Source organism: Suricata suricatta, chromosome 15, assembly GCF_006229205.1.
Source record: "Suricata suricatta isolate VVHF042 chromosome 15, meerkat_22Aug2017_6uvM2_HiC, whole genome shotgun sequence".
Classification (NCBI taxonomy): Eukaryota; Metazoa; Chordata; class Mammalia; order Carnivora; family Herpestidae; genus Suricata; species Suricata suricatta.
The window spans coordinates 70,716,862-70,733,707 of NC_043714.1; the positions used below are offsets into that span (position 1 = coordinate 70,716,862).

At 51.4% G+C, this 16,846-nt stretch overlaps 1 long non-coding RNA gene across 1 annotated transcript; it reads right to left on the minus strand.

The window, feature by feature from the left end:
- Window positions 1-4,982: 4,982 nt before the first annotated feature.
- On the minus strand, window positions 4,983-16,636 carry LOC115279112. The gene is made up of 4 exons (XR_003903215.1): window positions 16,503-16,636; window positions 14,856-14,963; window positions 6,888-6,995; window positions 4,983-5,082 (listed from the first exon to the last, which is right to left on the minus strand). It is a non-coding gene; the product is annotated as an uncharacterized LOC115279112 (long non-coding RNA).
- Between the last annotated feature and the right edge of the window lie 210 nt (window positions 16,637-16,846).

Sequence of the window (16,846 nt, forward strand, 5' to 3'; positions counted from 1 at the left end):
GCAGGCTCCAGAGAAGGATTCTTCCCTGCTTCTCCCTGGCTTCTGGTGGCTCTTACTAACCCCACAATCTTCAAACTGCAGGTGCCTCACACCAATATATGCCTCTGTCTTCATGTGGCTGTCACCTTGTGTGTCTGTCTCTTCACATGGCCTACTCCTTCCTAGGTGCCTGTGTCCAAATGCCCCTCATTCTAGAAAAGCATGAGTCATTGGAGTGAGGTCTACCCTAATCCAGCATGATTTCATTTCAATTTGATTATATCCAGCCAAGCCCTATTTCTGAACAAGGCCAGTCAGTTGTACAGGGGAGGGATCAGTCCATCAGGATATCTGCATGTGAACACAACTCAACCCACGACATCCTGTGGTAGGTGCCAGCACAGGCCTGACGAGGCTACACCTTCGAGGTGCATTCATGCCATGAGGTTCATCAGACTGACTCTTTGTTTCCGTCCTGTTAGAATTCGCAGGCTGAGTGGCCTGGATCTCAGGCTCTCTCCTTTCTCTAGAGTTAAATTTCCCAGGATTCTTTTTATTATATATTTTTTGAATTCCCACAATATCTGTGTCTAATCCCTAGGAAATAGGAAGTTTAATGCAGCGGGGTATCTGTGTAAACATCGGCCAGGGCGAGGCTGAGATGCCGGCTCAGGGTTTCATAAGAAGAAACGTGGAAAGAAATTGAATTAAAGGGAACAAGAAAAATCACCCGTCTCAGGTTCTCTTAGAAAAAAGAAAAAGATTTCAATCATTTTCAGGGGGATCCTTACTTCCAACGCCACAGTGCCACTCAATTTTCCCTCCAGGAAGCGGCAGAGTTAACAGATTCCCAGGGGACTGGGTCACAGTAAGGGCCGGCCGGCAAAGGGCTCAGTGGTGGGTGCGTCCAGCTCTGCGGGCCATGGGGTCCTTGTCACAACCACAACTCCACAACTCCACCATTGTGGGGAGAGAGCAGCCACAGACTATGTTACATGTAAAGGAATGGGCATGGCTGCGTTCCAGTGAACACTCATTTATGAAAACAGGTGATGGGCCAGACTGGGGAGGGCCGGAAAGCGCCTCGGGTGCAGGCGGGAGCAGGGGCTGAACCGGGTCTGCACAGCTGGCCGCAGCTGGCGCACATCTCCCCGTGGAAATCGCCACTTCCGCAACCGCCCGTTCCCCACATTCTGTAAGGAAACCCTCTTTCATGCTGACCTGCGCTCCGCCTCCCCACACCCTCCTTTACTGGTCCCGGGGCCATGGAGCACAACCCCAAACTTCGTTGCACCCTTTGACTATTTACATCCTCACCGCCAAGTAAAACACTCTTAGGTTCTTATGATAATTCCTTGGCCAGTGTGGTTTTAATTGTCTTCCCTTCTCAGGTGCCCCTCGGCTTGTGGGGTGTTGGCGCAGAGGGCGTTTGAGTTGCTACCTCACAAACTCACCTGCAGGGCGAGGTGACTGGCTTCTGAGTGACTGGGGCTCCTTCCCTGGAGACAGGTGAAAGATGCTACTCTCAGGGTGTTCTGCCTACAGGAAATAGAAGCTCTTTCTTGTCTCGAGGGCGCCTGGGACTCTGATGGCCCTGGGTAAATGATTAGCGTCTTATCCTGAAACACCAGAGGGAATGGTCAGAACGTGCTTGACCCCCGAGATGGTGCAGAGAGCAGGGAGGTCCAGCCTGGCATGTAGGAATGGCCCTCGTAGTTATGATTCAGACCTAGAGGAGTTAAAGCCAGGCAAGTGGGGCTCCCTGCTAAGTCTACTCGTGGGTACTTCTCAGGGCACGGTTGGCATGGATCATGAAGCCATGCGGACATGCAATGAGCCAGCAGAGGCCAGAACGGAAAATCCTGGCATCAAGGACCTTATCAGCCAAGGAGATGGTCTCCTGACCGTCCTTGCTTTGAAGGAACAGAGCAAAATCTCACTCTTGTGCTTCTCTCTGAGATGTCATAAGCTTTCTTGCATCTCCTCAACCGCGCTAATTCTGATCTTAGTGGATTCCATTTGCAGAGTGTGCTTGATTAGAAAGGTCGGGGCTGGGTCAGGGTTGGAGATGGGCTCGGGTTGCTTGTTCTCCATGTCTCTGTCTCTCTGTGTCTCTGTCTCTCTCTTCCTTCCCATCCCCCTTTTCCACAGAGATCTGAAAGGTTCGAAACCATTTCTTTTGTTTAAAAGGAAATCAAAACTCTTCAATCTCCTTCCCCCCTCTGTTAAAACAGAGGCTTTGCAAACCACCTGTCCAGATCCTACAGGAAGCGCAGGGACTGAATTCAGGCGCGTGTGATTGTACAATTGGTGCCTGGGACTGGGTGACACAAACTGCTCTATTTCTCCAACAGAAATCATTAGTGACCACTCCCCCACTTCACCGCATCCTCTGCTGAGGAAATAAAGCATTAATCACTGAAGGTTAAGTCTGGCAGACACCAAACTCCATTCCCCAGTGCTCCAGCTCTGGTTTTATCCTCTTCCTGGTCTGTGTCATGGTAGACAAAAGTCCATGAAAGGACCCCCATGCCTCGTACTACCTATAAAAATATGAACATATGATCTTTGGCTTATACAATGTTGTGGTTCAGTTTGGGCTATAGACCCATAAACACACATTGTAATGTGATGAGGTATTCATTAAGGTAGGTATTTGTGATACCGGGACCAGAGGAGAATCAGCCCTTGTCATTGGTAGGGATGGGGACGCAGGCACGCAAGGCTCTATGGAGGAAGCAGTCAGTGTCCGGAGTTTCCCAGATGGAGATGCTTGCCGATGCAGAGGGAACAGTGTGTACAAAGGCTTCAAACGGGCATCAGGTTTGAACATCCCCGACCTGAGGACCTTTCACAGTTCAACAGTGTTCTCATGGGGAGCCTTTCATGGAAAATGAAAACTATACTCGTTCCTGACTGGTCTCCTGATTAGGGACATGCAGGCTGTGGGGTGTGATGTTTAATCTAGAGGATCCTCACGATTCATAATATTTACCGAGAACCCACAACATGCCAGGCACTGGGGTAAGAAATGGAAGCATCCTCCTATCAGTTTGACTTCACAGGAAGCAAATGCTAAGGCTGAGTTTGGGAATCCAAGATACTTATTTGGGACCAACAGTTATGAAAGGAAGGGGAGGAAGACTTTGATTTAAGAGGTAGACAGAACGAAGCTTCCATCCACCTCGAGATTATTAACATTCGGGGTCAGACAGCTCTTTGCTGTGGGAGAGCGTCTTGTGCATTTAGTGGCACCGCTGGCCTTTCCTCACTAGATGCCAGCAGCACCTCCTTAAGTTGTGGTAACAAAAAAATGTTTCCAGAAATTGCCAAATGCCCCGGCAGGAGGACTGTGCACAATCACCCTCAGCTTAGGGCCCCCCGATGTTGGGCTCTGGGGAAAGAAGCATCCATTAGACTTGCCCCAGGGTGGGCTGAAACGTCCGGGGTTCATAGCCTGTCCCTCTACCTCACTGGGAAAGCGTGACTTGGACACAGAGCTCTGCCGGCCACACTCCCGGCAGCTAAGCAGCGCACCTCTCCTTCTGTAAAGGGCACAGATGTGGCGCCTCCCCTGTCTTCCCGTCTCAGTGTGCACCCCTCAGCTCCACGCTGCTCCTCCAGGGTCCCAGCTCACCCTCTGTCACAAGGAGCCATCTGGAAAAAGGAGGTTAGCAAGACCTGCCACAGCGCTTATCATGGCAGTTGGCTACTGTTGACACTCATGTCCCTCCCCTGCTGTCTAGTCTAAGTTCCCCACATCCTCAGCGACCACCCCACCCCAGCTGATCATGGGGGACCACATGTGCTGCCCAAGGCTCTGCTCACTGTGGGGGATTTGCCTAGTTATGGTCCTTCAAGGCCATCCCTGGGTGGGGCATGGTCCATGTTCAGCTGGCACCCGAATAACAACTGACTCCTCCATACCAGGATCAGACTTGGTTCTGTCCCCTGCAGCTGGTCACACAGGGGAGGGGGGACCGATGCGGGGCACCCTGTTGTGACACAGCAGCATGTGACAGTGTGTACCACCCGCCTTGCTCTCTGGGCTGCTCCATCGGGGACACAAGTCCTTACTGGGATGTGTTACTCCCGTCTCATGCAATGTCACTGCTTTTCTTGTCTGGCCTTAGGACTCAGTAGTTGCGACTGAGCCCAGCTGGTGACAGCAGTCACGTGGTGTCTCCTGGTCATCGTTTTTCTGTCTCCACCAGGAACATGCAGGAGCTTTTCAAAGACTTGTGCTTCGCTACTGGAGCTGGCATGGCCTTTGGCTAAAATCCGATGTCCTGCCCAGGATCCGTCCCCCGGAACATGCTGTGTGCTGCATGTGGCCTCTCTCCTGTCACTGGTACTCCAGCAGCACAGGGACTGGTGAGTCACAGGGCTCATGAGGCCCAGCTCCCTGCACCAGAGCCTGGACCTGCCACACACCCCCTGTGTGCTCTGTCCCAAGCCATGTCACCCAGTCTGTGGCATCTAAATATTATCCCACATGCGGCCAGGGCGCTGACAAGAACCTGAAGAGGCCCACCAGGTGCAAGATGGAATGACTTCCCTCTTACCTTGCAGACGGCACCTGGACACACCCCGGCCGCACTGTGGCTGCTGATGTCATATGGTCTTGGTATTTATCCCATTCATTGCTGCAGGATCATACAAAAGGATGTGCGTGAACCTGACTGATGTGCCTGGTGGAGAGGTGTTAAGAGTGTCCCAGAACCTATGACAAGGTTCTGATGTCACAGGGGGACTAAGTCTTCACAAAATTGCCCCAAACAGCCCACAAAGGGCCCACATCTCCCACATGGCTGCGTCCGCAGGCTCCCCTACCCGCCCAGTGATGCTCACTCCTTTTTTCAGAGGACGAGGGTTGCTATGGTGACAAAGAATGAACTTGGAGGGTCTGTGAAAATGGGGTAACTGGGAAAAAAAGAATTTAGCTAACATACACAGTTTGCCAAATTATTCCTTTCAATGTACCTGAAAAGTCACTTCCCATTACCCGCAGAGACCGCAGAGGAGGCAACGAGAGTGGAAGATGATCACAGGCCTGTCTTCATTCAGTAATTCTCGTGAACCCTGGGGTCCTGTGCTGGGATTCTAGGTGGGGGGAGGGAAGAACTAGTAGCAGCAAAGTCCCTTAAGAGTACTCGGTCCTTGGAGAATTACCAAGTAAGTTAGCACCTGTTAATCCCATTATCCCCACAGGGAACCCTGTGTGAGGCTGGCCGGGAAGGCACCCCACCCATCTCCACATCTGGCACCGGAAGGAGACGCAGGGAGTGGCCCAAGGCCATACGGTCGGTGGGAGGCAATAGATGGGGCCATACAGGTCCTCGGACAAGGCGGTGCCCATATGACCACCAGGCCATCTCCCAAGCGGCTTAGAGCCGGAGCTGGGACCGGAAGCCTGTCCACCTTGGCACTGTTCTCCCCGCAGAGCAGAAGCAGTGCGGGTGCGCACCTGACGCCTTCCTTAGCAGCACCCTGACGCTCTCGGCTGCAAAGCAGGAGGAAGGAGCAAGCTAGCACCCGCCCCCTCTGCCATCAGGGGGCGTGGGCTGCTGTCATCCCAAAGAAAAGCAGTGGGGGAGGCAATCTGTGGCACACGGGGCGTTACTAACTACCAGGCCAGCGAGCAGGGCTCAGGATGGAGTCTTCTCGGGAGCAGGAGGCTCACCAGAGCCCTGAGGGGGCCCTACCTGGACTGTGCGGTGGGTACAGCCCAGCGGAGCCGGCCGCGCTCCCGGGGCCGCTAAGCCCCGCCCCCGGGGCCGCTAAGCCCCGCCCCTAGATGCCAGCCTGGCAAGGGCAAAAGACAGAGGCACCGCAGGTCCAGAAAACCATGAAGGCATCCTGCTCTTCTTGGCTAAGCTGTCACGACACCCCTCCTCCCTTCCGGTGCCATGCTCCCCTTTGCCAGCCATGTGCCACCTGCGGGTGTCATGCCAGCTTCTCCCGGCCACTCCCCCACTATCCTCCTCGGCTGGCTCCGGCCTGCACCCAGACTCCGGGAGGTTCACAACACCTGCCTTGCTAAGGGCCACACAGGCTGGTTGGTGCACGTGCTCAAATCCGCTTCTCTCCCTCTTCCCCAACCTGTGGGCATCGGGTCCTGGCGGCTTGTGCCAGTGACATCCCGAGGGGCTGCAGCTTTACTCCCCTTGTCCTCTGCCACCTCGGACCTTGGCCTGCCTCACCTGGCCGGCCTCCTTCCCCCACGTGCCCCTTGTCTCCACCAACAGACGCCATTCGGTCATCCACGCACTCATTCATGTAACCAGTGTCGGCTGAGGCCCTACTCTGTGCTGGGTGCTACCCTAGGCTGCATAGATAAGGCTGTGAATAAAATGGAAAAACCATGTCCTCATGAGGCTAGTGTCCCAAAAGCGTGGGTCCAGACAATCAGCAAGAAAACGGATGCAGTGTGACGTGATGATAAACATGTTACACACATGCACAAGTATTTGCACACATATGTGCACATGTGCACAGAGGACAGATGGTGGGGAGTGCCCAGAGTACAAGGGTGACATTTAAACTTTCTTGGTCAAGGAAAACCTTAGGAAAGGGGCTTCTGAACAGACACTGAAGGAGACCAGGCAGGGACCCATGCAATGCCTGGGGAACACATTCAAAGCAGAGCAAAGAGGCAGTGCAAAGACCCTGTGGCAGGAATTGCTTGGCGGGACCAAGGCACTCAGGAGTCCAGCGGGGCTGGCGAGAGGCACCCGGTGGAGACTGCGGGACAGCAGGTCACGGCGGGGGGACTGATACCCAGTTCTGGAGGCAGGTGCAGGGCCTGGGAAGGAATTTGGCTCTTCCCCTGAGTGAAGGGCAAGCGTCAGGGGTTTTGGAGGTCGGGTCTAGTGTAGTGGGAGTCAGGCTCCGAAAGGAGCATTTACCTTGTCGCCTTCTCGGTTGCAAGAGTATAGGCGTTTCTCTCTCCTGTGACGGTGCCCAGCTAGACGACACTCCCAGGCCACCTCCTGTCTTCAAGCGTGGGCATCCACCTGTGTTGAAAACAGATGCCCCGCTTTTACCTGGAGGTTGAAAGGGGAGTGGGGGGGCATGGCCGTCTGCTTGCAGGGACACAGCCTCGGGGGCCACACAGCACCTCAGGGCCAGCGATGATCTCATGTCCTCTCCTGACCGCCATGTTGGAAGCTGCTGGCCGTGTTCCTGGCTACACCTGGAACAGACTACTTCATTTGTTTTTTTTTTAAGTTTATTTTTATTTTGAGAGAGATAGAAACAAGCAGGGGAGGGGCAGAGAGAGAGGGAGAGACAGAATCCCAAGCAGGCTCTGCACTGTCAGTGCAGAGCCAGATGCAGAGCTCGAACCCAGGAACTGTGAGATCATGACCTGAACTGAAATCAAGAGTCAGAAGCTTAAGGGAGTGAGCCACCCAGGTGCCCCTAGTTCTAAAAGATGGGCGTGGGTGTAGGGGATCAGTTAGCAGCCTAAACCACACCCTCCCCAACTCCAGCTGAATTTAGAACATGACTTCAGCAAGATGACAAATCCCCACATTACTGATCTGTTGACTTGAAGGTGATACTTTATTGATATTTTTCTCCTGCAAAAGCGTTGGTAAAAGGAAAGTTACATTGTGTAATGTCCCAGAGAACTTGCTGAAAGTCTTCCTCACCCAACATCTTTTCTCTCTAAAATTTCAGCCTCCATACAGTTTATCATGATCCTTTTAGGCTCTATTGATTTCCCAGTTCCATCCAATCTAGTCACCAATTAGCAAACTACAGCCCAGGGTTAGACAATTGCAGCAAGTGGATTCCAGCATAGCAGGTGGAGAAGAGGGGGAAAGGACGAGCATTTGTAATGTCATGTTCCGTCCTGAGTGTGTGTGTGTGTGTGTGTGTGTGTGTGTGTTGTAACATTGGCCGGCCTTCTGACCTCTCGATAAAAGTTCCTCAAATCATCCAGTGCCCACGCAGTACGGGCCAAGGCTTCCCTGTCCCGACCCCAACCTGCAGACTTTCCTCTGTGTTTCTTTGTCGACTCAGAAAAGAGGAGCATCATTCAAGAGGCGCCTGCCATTCATCCTCCTCTTGCAGCTCCCTCCCTTACCCGTCCCTCCCCTGGGCCTCTCAGGAAAACTACACACATCAGAGCCTTCTGTTCTGTAGTCAAGCTACAAACAAGAAGGAGGCAAGGTGCAAGCAACAGCTTCAAGGAGGCAGCAAAGCTGAGGCTTTGAAGGCTGAGTACGAGTCTGCCAGGCAGGCGGGCAGACGGCCCTCCTGCCTCTCAGGGCGCTGGCTGGCACCTCCCGAGGTCTCTTTCCCCTCAGTTTCCGTGATGCTCTAAATCTGATGCACAGTTGTTTGGGCCCTTGAACATGATCCCCTTCTCCCTCCCTCCCGTAGTAATCCGCACCAGAAGAGCTCAAAACTACTTCCTTTCTGTGCGTTCTTGATGCACCTTGGATCTTGCAGAGGGAAAGCTGTGCCTCTCGCCGGTTGTGCATGGAGCGTGGCAGAGAGCAGGGCGCAGACGGGCTGGGGCACGTGCAGAGACCACGCTGAGCAACACCGCTCCCACCTGCAGCACCACGCTGCGGACATGAGCCCAAAGTGCCAGGAGGGTGTGAGTTTGGATGGAGTGGGGCTGGAGTCACGGTTGGTGCAAAGGGGTATTGGTCAGGGAGACAGGGGCCCCGCCCACAGGGGTGTGAGCAGGTGGCAGCCTGGTGGCCCAGGGGACAGAAGGTCTGAGCCGCCTTTCTGCCTCTGTCACCTCACTCCCCGTGTCCCTCCCTTGGTCCTCTAAAGGCCTGTGCCCTCCTGTCTCTGCTTCTCCCACTGGCTTCCAGCATCCACTCAAACAGCTGCCCCCTTCTCCCTGCCAGGGCCGGTCAAGGCAGTACTGGCTTCGTAATTCACGGGGCTGGTGTAAAGTGAAAACGCAGGGCCCCTGTTCAAGCAGGATTAAGTATTCCGAGATAGAGTCAGCACAACATTGAGTGGAATGCAGGGCACTTTCAAGCTGGGTGCCACCTGCTAGCTGGCAGGCCGCCAAGGCTCCATGGGACTCGCCATGTTCGTCTCTGTCTGCCAGCACCCAGTGCACCCCCTAGCCCGCGACAGGGTGTTCACAAAGATTCATTAAACCGAACGGAGCCCACGATTCCTCAGTCAGGTTACATGTCTCTACGCAGTTCGTGCCTGGACTCCATTTCACAACAGGAGTGAAGGGCAGTGACCAGCACCGGGCACAGAACTGCTGTTCAGTCAATGGCAGCTGCCATTGGATGGAATTTATAACAGCAGCGACCTCTCTGTTAGTGCTCACGACGTGTGAGACCTTTGTGGAAGTGCCTTCCGTCGATGCTAGCCTCACCTCCATGTTTCATGGCAGGGCCACCATCATGTCCACTGCACAGAACCGGACTTGTGCACACAGCCTGTGATTCACGGCACCAAGATTTCAGTGCAGGCAGCCTGGGCCCCCAGTCTGTGCTCTCAGCTGGTCAGCGACCGCCTTCCTGGCAATGTGGCATGAATCAGGACCTCCGAAGTGGGCTTGGGGCCTCTAGAGGTCGAAGCTGCTTTTCTTTATTTATTAATGATATGGTTTAATTATTTTAAAATGTGTTTAAGTTTTCAAGTGGTGGTAAGAGACACACACTGACATAAATTTTACCATCTTAACCATCTCAGTAGCATTAAGAATATTCACATTGTACCACCAATCTCCAGGAAGCTTTTGCATGTTACAAAACTGCAACCCTGGACCCACTAACTGCCCCTTTATTTCTCCCTTCCCCCATTCCTGTGCAGCCATCAGACTCCTTTGTCCTTCTATGAACGTGACTACTCTCAGTGGACTCGAACAGCATTTGTCTTTCTGTGATTGGCTGATTTCATTTCAACTGTTTTCAGGGATCATCCATGGCGTGGCCGGGGTCAGAATCGCCTTCCTTTTCAAGGCTGGATGATATTGCGGTGGATGAATACTGCCATGTTCTGTTTATCCATTCACCTGCTGAGTCCTTGGGTTACGTCTGCCCTTGGCTCTTGTGCATGATGCCACCGCGAGTATGGGCATCCGAGTGTCAGTTCAATCCCCTGCTTCAAGTTTCCAGAAGTGGAAATACTGGATCATATGGTGATTCTGATAGACTTTTGCGTGTTGAGCCATCCCTGCATTCCAGGGATGAATCCCACTCAGTTCCAGTGCAAACCCTTCTAATGGCAATAGTATTTAATTTTGCTGAACACACATGGTTGCTGCTATTAATGCTACTGGCAATTTGTGAATATTATTTCTACTGCTAGTAGTAATATTATTACTCTTTTTTAATGCTTTTTAAAACTTAAAGAATTGTTTAAATTTATTTTTGAGAGACAGAGAGAGACAGCATGAGCAGGGGAGGGTCAGAGAGAGAGAGAGGGAGATACAGAATCTGAAGTAGGCCCCAGGCTCTGAGCTAGCTGTCAGCACAGAGCCTGACACGGGGCTCAAACCCACAAACCATGAGATCATGACCTGAGCCAAAGCTGGATGCTTAACTGACTGAGCCACACAGGCACCCCAATGCTTATTTATTTTCGAGAGAGCACAAACGGGGGGAGGGGCAGAGAGGAGAGTGCAGAGGATTGGAAGCACTCTCCACACTGACAGCAATAGAGCCCGATGTGGGGCTCAGACTCACGAACCATGAGATCACAACCTTAGCTGAAGTCAGATGCTCAACTAACTGAGCCACTCGGGTGCCCCAACATTATTCTTCCTTACCCCTTATGGTACGTGTATGATACCTAATAGCAACTGATAACTGTACTCCTGCAAAGCAGACTTGATCCTCTCCCTTACAAAGAAGAGAACGCAGTATTATCTATTTGAGAGGGAAGAAAACTGTGAGACAGAGGAAAAGCCCCTGTCCCTGGGGACCCATATACAGGTGGGTTACTGACCGAGCCCCTTCCTGTGGCCCTGGCAAAGCTGAGCAGGAGGTGTTGAGTATACGGCATGTGATGACAGACTTCAACAGGTGAAATTATAGCTCTGGGGTTGCCAGGATCGCCTAGAACTGCCCAGGGAGAGAAGAGACCACACTAGGCAGTGTGGTCTCCACTATAGGGGTCTCCCCACAACGCAGAGGAGGACACTGTGAGGGAGACGCTTCAAACATCACACGGGTATAAGACCATGGGGGAGGGGAGGGGGAAAGTAGGTACCGGCAGAAAGGGAGGGAGACAAACCACAAGAGACTCCTAAATACAGAGAACAAACTGAGGGTTGATGGGGGGAGGGGAAAGTGGGTGATGGGCATGGAGGAGGGCACTTGTTGGGATGAGCACTGGGTGTTGTATGGAAGCCAATTTGATAATAAATTATATTTAAATACACACACACATACATACATACATAAAATGAACCAAAAACATCAAAACCCCATCAGACAGGTAGCAGAAATGAATGCACAGTATTTAAAAACCGTTTTAGCTTCTAAGACTTGATTATTTTGGGTCTTTTCAGCACTAAGCACTAAAGATAAGCAAAATTTTGGAATTACCACACTGTTCCAAAGCTCTATTCCGAGGAAGTGTTATTTACGAGAAATACCTAGAATCTAAAGACAATGATTCCACTCTGGGTATTTTTAAGGACAGCAGCGCTGTCTTATGCATATATCTCTTAGAAGTACAGGATGTGGTCCGTGAATAAATATTTGTTGGATGAAAGGACAAGGGAATGAATGCATGAACGCATGACAGGAAATGGGCTTTCCTGCCTCCAAAGTAATTTTTCAATGTTGATTTATTCTTGTAAGACAGAGAGAGGGAGAGAGTGATAGACAGAGCAGGAGCCAGGGAGGGGCAGAGAGAGAGGGAGACACAGAATCGGAAGCAGGCTCCTGGCTCTGAGCTGTCAGCACAGAGCCCAATGTGGGGCCCAAACGTACGAACTGCGAGATGATGACCTGAGCTGAAGTCGGATGCTTAACCGACTGAGCCACCCAGGCGTCCCCAAAGTAATTTCAAAGGGACGTTTGTAGCTGGTTAGGGAAGGAAGGGACCATAGAGATCCCTGAATCCAGCTCTTCCTGTTGACACAAGGGACTCAGTGGCCAGCACAGTGCAGAAGCTTGCCCAGAGTCACCTGGTGATGTTGTGCCCCTCACCTTCCTGACTGTTGTGTATTATCAGCTAAGATTTCCTGTAAACAGCAGGAAAGCACAGTTTCTATATGATTGCTGAATAGCATTACAGAGGGCTTGCTCTAGGATACATCGCTACTTTGGTTTCACGGCAAAGGTAAAATTCACAGATAGTATCATCTGTTTCAGAACGATCTTTTAGGGCTTAATCTGCCAAGAGTCCCCCTTACAGCTCACCCAAGTCTCTCATGCTGTCACGTGTCAGTTTCTGAAATTAAATGGACTCTGTTCTCTGGGCTCTCCCAAGACTACGCTTCCCTCTGCTATGACAGGCCTTCTCACACCATGTTTAAGACAGAAGGCACCTTGTGTCGCCTCCCTCACTAAAGCTCAGGCTGCTTCGGGCGGAGGCTCCTGAAGGTGCCAGAGATGACCATGGACCGGGTATGCGGAGCATGCTCAGGAGATATGCTGGATTCACACCCCAGAGACCCCGGAGCCCCCGGCCTTCACGTCAGAGTCTAGGACACGTAGGACAAGGCAGTTGCTTTGCTGTTGCCCAGCAGAGCTGAGATTCTAGCAATTTCACACTTAAATCACAAAGAAAAGGACTCTGCCGTTTACAGAGCATCTGTGTGCCCAGATCAGGTGCGCTGGCAGTGACTCTACGGTCGTGATGAATCAGACAAAACCACTCCCAGCGCTCACGGCGCCCACTGGAGTTCCCCCCCTCCTCGGAATGCCCTGCACATCCCTTGTTCCCCTGAAGCCCCTCCCCACCCAGCAAGAAAATGGGAGCTCTTCTCCATCAGCGAGCGCCCAACCCCCAACTCTGGGCAGAACTGCGGACCCCCACGTCTGTTTCCTCTTTCCTTCTTCTGCATTCAGTTATCCAGGACTCGCCTTGGCAGATGGACCAACGGGAGATGGAGGAAAAATACACCGTATCTAACTGCTCCCACACCTTTCCCCAGCTGAGTCCAGGGAGGGGATCCCGGTAGGGAATCCCAGGAGGGAATAGGGGTTTGGCTGGCACCTCAGACTTAAACCAGAAAGCCACACAGGGCCACAGAGGAACAGAAGCCCAGGTTCCTCCCATTTCTGCTTCCCTCCTGATGTGCCCCCTGGGATGGTATCGGGGAAATCAATGGATTATCGAGGGAGGGATTTTGCCTACTGACTTCAGAAATTCTTCTTAGGGGAATGGGACTCCTTTTTATTACACAGGGAGGTATGAAAATGCATATGAATAGTTGATTTTATTGCTGGATTTGAGCATCACATTTTATTAGCGTAGTGGGCGGGGTTTTTTCTCGCGCATTAAGACTGTTAGTGGCAAGGGTGCGAGAGCTCCAGGATCAGAGAGCTGCGCCCGCGTGTGCGCAGAACAGTGTTCTGGGTGTTCTGCGTCTCTGAAATTGTATCCACACACAGCGCCTTGAGGACAGGAGCCGCTTCTGTTTGTTTATTTATTTAGCATGTGCTAGTGGGGGAGGGGCGGGGGGCCAGGTAGAGAATCCCAAGCAGGGTTCTCACTCAGCTCGGAGCCCTGATACGGAGCTTCATCCATGCCCCTGGGATCATGACCTGAGCTGAAGTCAAGAGCCGAACGCTCAACCAATCGAGCCACGCAGGCGCCCCAGCTTCCTACTTTCCTCTCGGCTGCCCAGTACATTCTGTGCTCAGTAACTCCCCTGCTGCGCACTCATTCTGTGCTCAGTAACTCCCCTGATCTGCATTTTCTGCTTCTCATTCTGGTTGCAGAGTTCTCCCCTCTGCCCTGCGCTGCCCTTAGAGATGCCAGGGGCTTTCAGCGGGCTGGGTTCCATGCTGGCCCGATTGATTTCCGTGCGCTCAGCCCAGGAAACAAATTGTCAGGCGGGTGGGGACAGGTTACAAAATGAATGGTCACTGAGAACTCCATGGGGGGCTAGAGCCAGAGCCCACAGAGAAATTTATCACCAGAGACAATAGCACTAGGACTTAGTGACCGGTTCCCCCAGATGCTGGCTCCTGTCCTCAGGGTCACGTGAAGCTACCCCAGCCCTTGCAAGAGAAGTGTCTGCAGTCACAGAAGATGTGGGGAGCGATGGTGAGTTATAGGGGAGAACAAGCCAGGAGACCAGGCAAATCTGGGTTAAATCTGACCCCTCCCTTACTAGGTGAGCTTGGAGCAAGTTGCAAAGGTCTCCAAGTCTCAGTTTCTCCATCCATAAAATGGGTATAAAGACACTTTGTTTTGTGATGGGTCTCTAAGTTAGTAAGATAGGGAAAGATAGGATAAAATAGTCTGAGAGGGAAAGATTAGGACCTGAGGTCCCCAGTGGGGAAAAAGACACATTTTGGAACAATGCTGGGAGTGTCTGACCACAGCAAGCCCCTCGGCCCTAAGGTTCCTCCTAAGACTACAACAGACACACCTACTCCCTCTGAGGATCCCCTCAGGAATCTGACAATCAAAGACCTAACTAAAAATAAGCAGTAGAACATAAGAAGTATGACCCGTAAGGAATGATATGGCCAAAGGCCACCTCTCATCTAATGGAAATGAGCCAATCAGGAATGGACAGCCCAGGGCTAGGGTTATCAAGTCAATAAGGGAAAAACCTGAGAAGGAACAAGTGGGAAGGGCGCGGGGGGGGGGGGCAGTGACCAGAACCTTATGAAAGAGAGATCCTTGCCTATAGTCTCGGGCATTCCCTTTCAAGCATCCCCTCTCTGCAAAGAGAATTCGCACGGCGTTCTTACCTTCTGATCTTACGCCCTAATAACCTCTGCCCACTGCTCCTTCAGTGTGCATCTCTTCATTCTTCGAAGCAGCGAGACCATGAATCTCAGGGATTGAGGCAAAGAATCCTGCAACAGTAGCAGAGAACGAGTCACTGAATATCAATCCCCTTTCCCAGCGACTGACCCGCCATTTACACTTTTAATGAATGAATAAATGAATGAGTATAATTTTCCTACCACAGTGCATGTCATGGAGTCTTGCTGGGGATTTACCCAAGAGAGACAGAAATGCTGATGCATAGGAGCACATGTACCCCAATGTTCATAGCAGCAATGTCAACAATAGCCAAAACATGGAAGGAGCCTAAATGTCCATCACCTGATGAATGGATCAAGAAGATGTGGCATATATTCACAATGGAGTATTACATGGCAATGAGAGGGAATGACATATGGCCCTTTGTAGGAAAGTGGATGGACCTTGAGGGTGTCATGCTGAGTGAAGTAAGCCAGGCAGAGAAGGACAAAAACCATATGTTTGCACTCATAGGTCTAGCAGGAAAACAAGAGAGACCTAATGGAGAACCAGGGGGAGTGGAGGAGGCAGAGAGAGTTGGGGAGAGAGAGGGATGCAAAACTTGAGAGACTATTGAATGCTGAGAATGAACTGAGGGTTGAAGGGGAAGGGGGAGGGGGGAAAAGAGGTGGTGGTGATGATGGAGGGCACTTGAGGGGAAGAGCACTGGGTGTGGTATGGAAAACAATTTGACAATAAAATATTATGGAAAAAAAAATAAAGTAATGCTCTCACCCACCAAGATTTCTTCCCTCCCACCTGTTGGCTTTCATGATTGGTACATGCTGGCTCAGATTGGTGAAACGATCATGTCAAAATTACAGAGACAAGCCAGAACCCCTACTTCCTGTCCCCCATTCCTCTGCCCCATATGGCTCCAGCTAACTCCCCCCACACTGCTTCCAGAGTAAGGTGGATCAGTTGTCCAACCCAAAGAGATCTTCCACACCCACTGGGGTGACCCTGAGCCAGGTTCTCCAACCCTACTTCTGCCTAGCATCACCTCCCCTCTTACCATTGGCAATGGTTCATCTTATGTGTCAACTTGGCTAGGCCACAATACCCAGAAATTTGGCCAAATATTATTCTGGATGTTTTTTAAAGGTGGTTTTAGATGAGATTAAAATTGAAATCAGTGCACTTTGAGTAAACCAGTTTATCCTCCACAATGAGGGTGGGCCTTATCTAATATGTTGAAGGCTTGAATTAAAAAAAAAAGAAAGATGAACCCTCTTCAAGGAAGGAGAAATTCTACTGGCAGACAACCTCAGCCAGATGGGCAAGGTTAAACACCAAGAGTCATGAATCATGTCGATTGCGCATACTCTCGGCATGATGAAAATGGCACTTATCTCTTCTTCTCCTGAAACTCATAATGAGAAAAACAAATCCCAGTGGTGGTGCATCCTCAAAACTGCCCAAAACATAAGAAAATGAGGAATGTCTGAGGACGGCCTGCAGGAGCGTCAGGGGACGTGACTGAGCATAGTAGTATCCTGGGTAGAATCTTGGAACAGAGAAGGGTCATAGGTAGAACCTAACATACTCTGAACACAATGTGGACTTGGTTGACAGTAGGGTGTCACTACCTGTGTCACACGGGGTTGAGCTGTTCACGCAGCACCTCCCTTACGTGAGGTCTGGCTACCCGCAGCCGACTGAGGCCCAGAAGACGATCCTCCTTGTGACCCGGTGTCAGAAGGTCAACAGGAGGCTTTGTCACAGCTCCTGCATCAGACATTACATCATCTCACATCCTCACAAGAATAAAGTGAGTACAGTTTAACAGATATTGAGAGAGAGAGAGAGAGAGAGAGAGACCACATTCATATAACTGTGATTATAGCATATTGTTATAATTATTCTATTATTAGCTCTTGCCAATCTTTTACTGTATCTAATCTATAAACTTTATCATAGGTGTGTGTGTGTG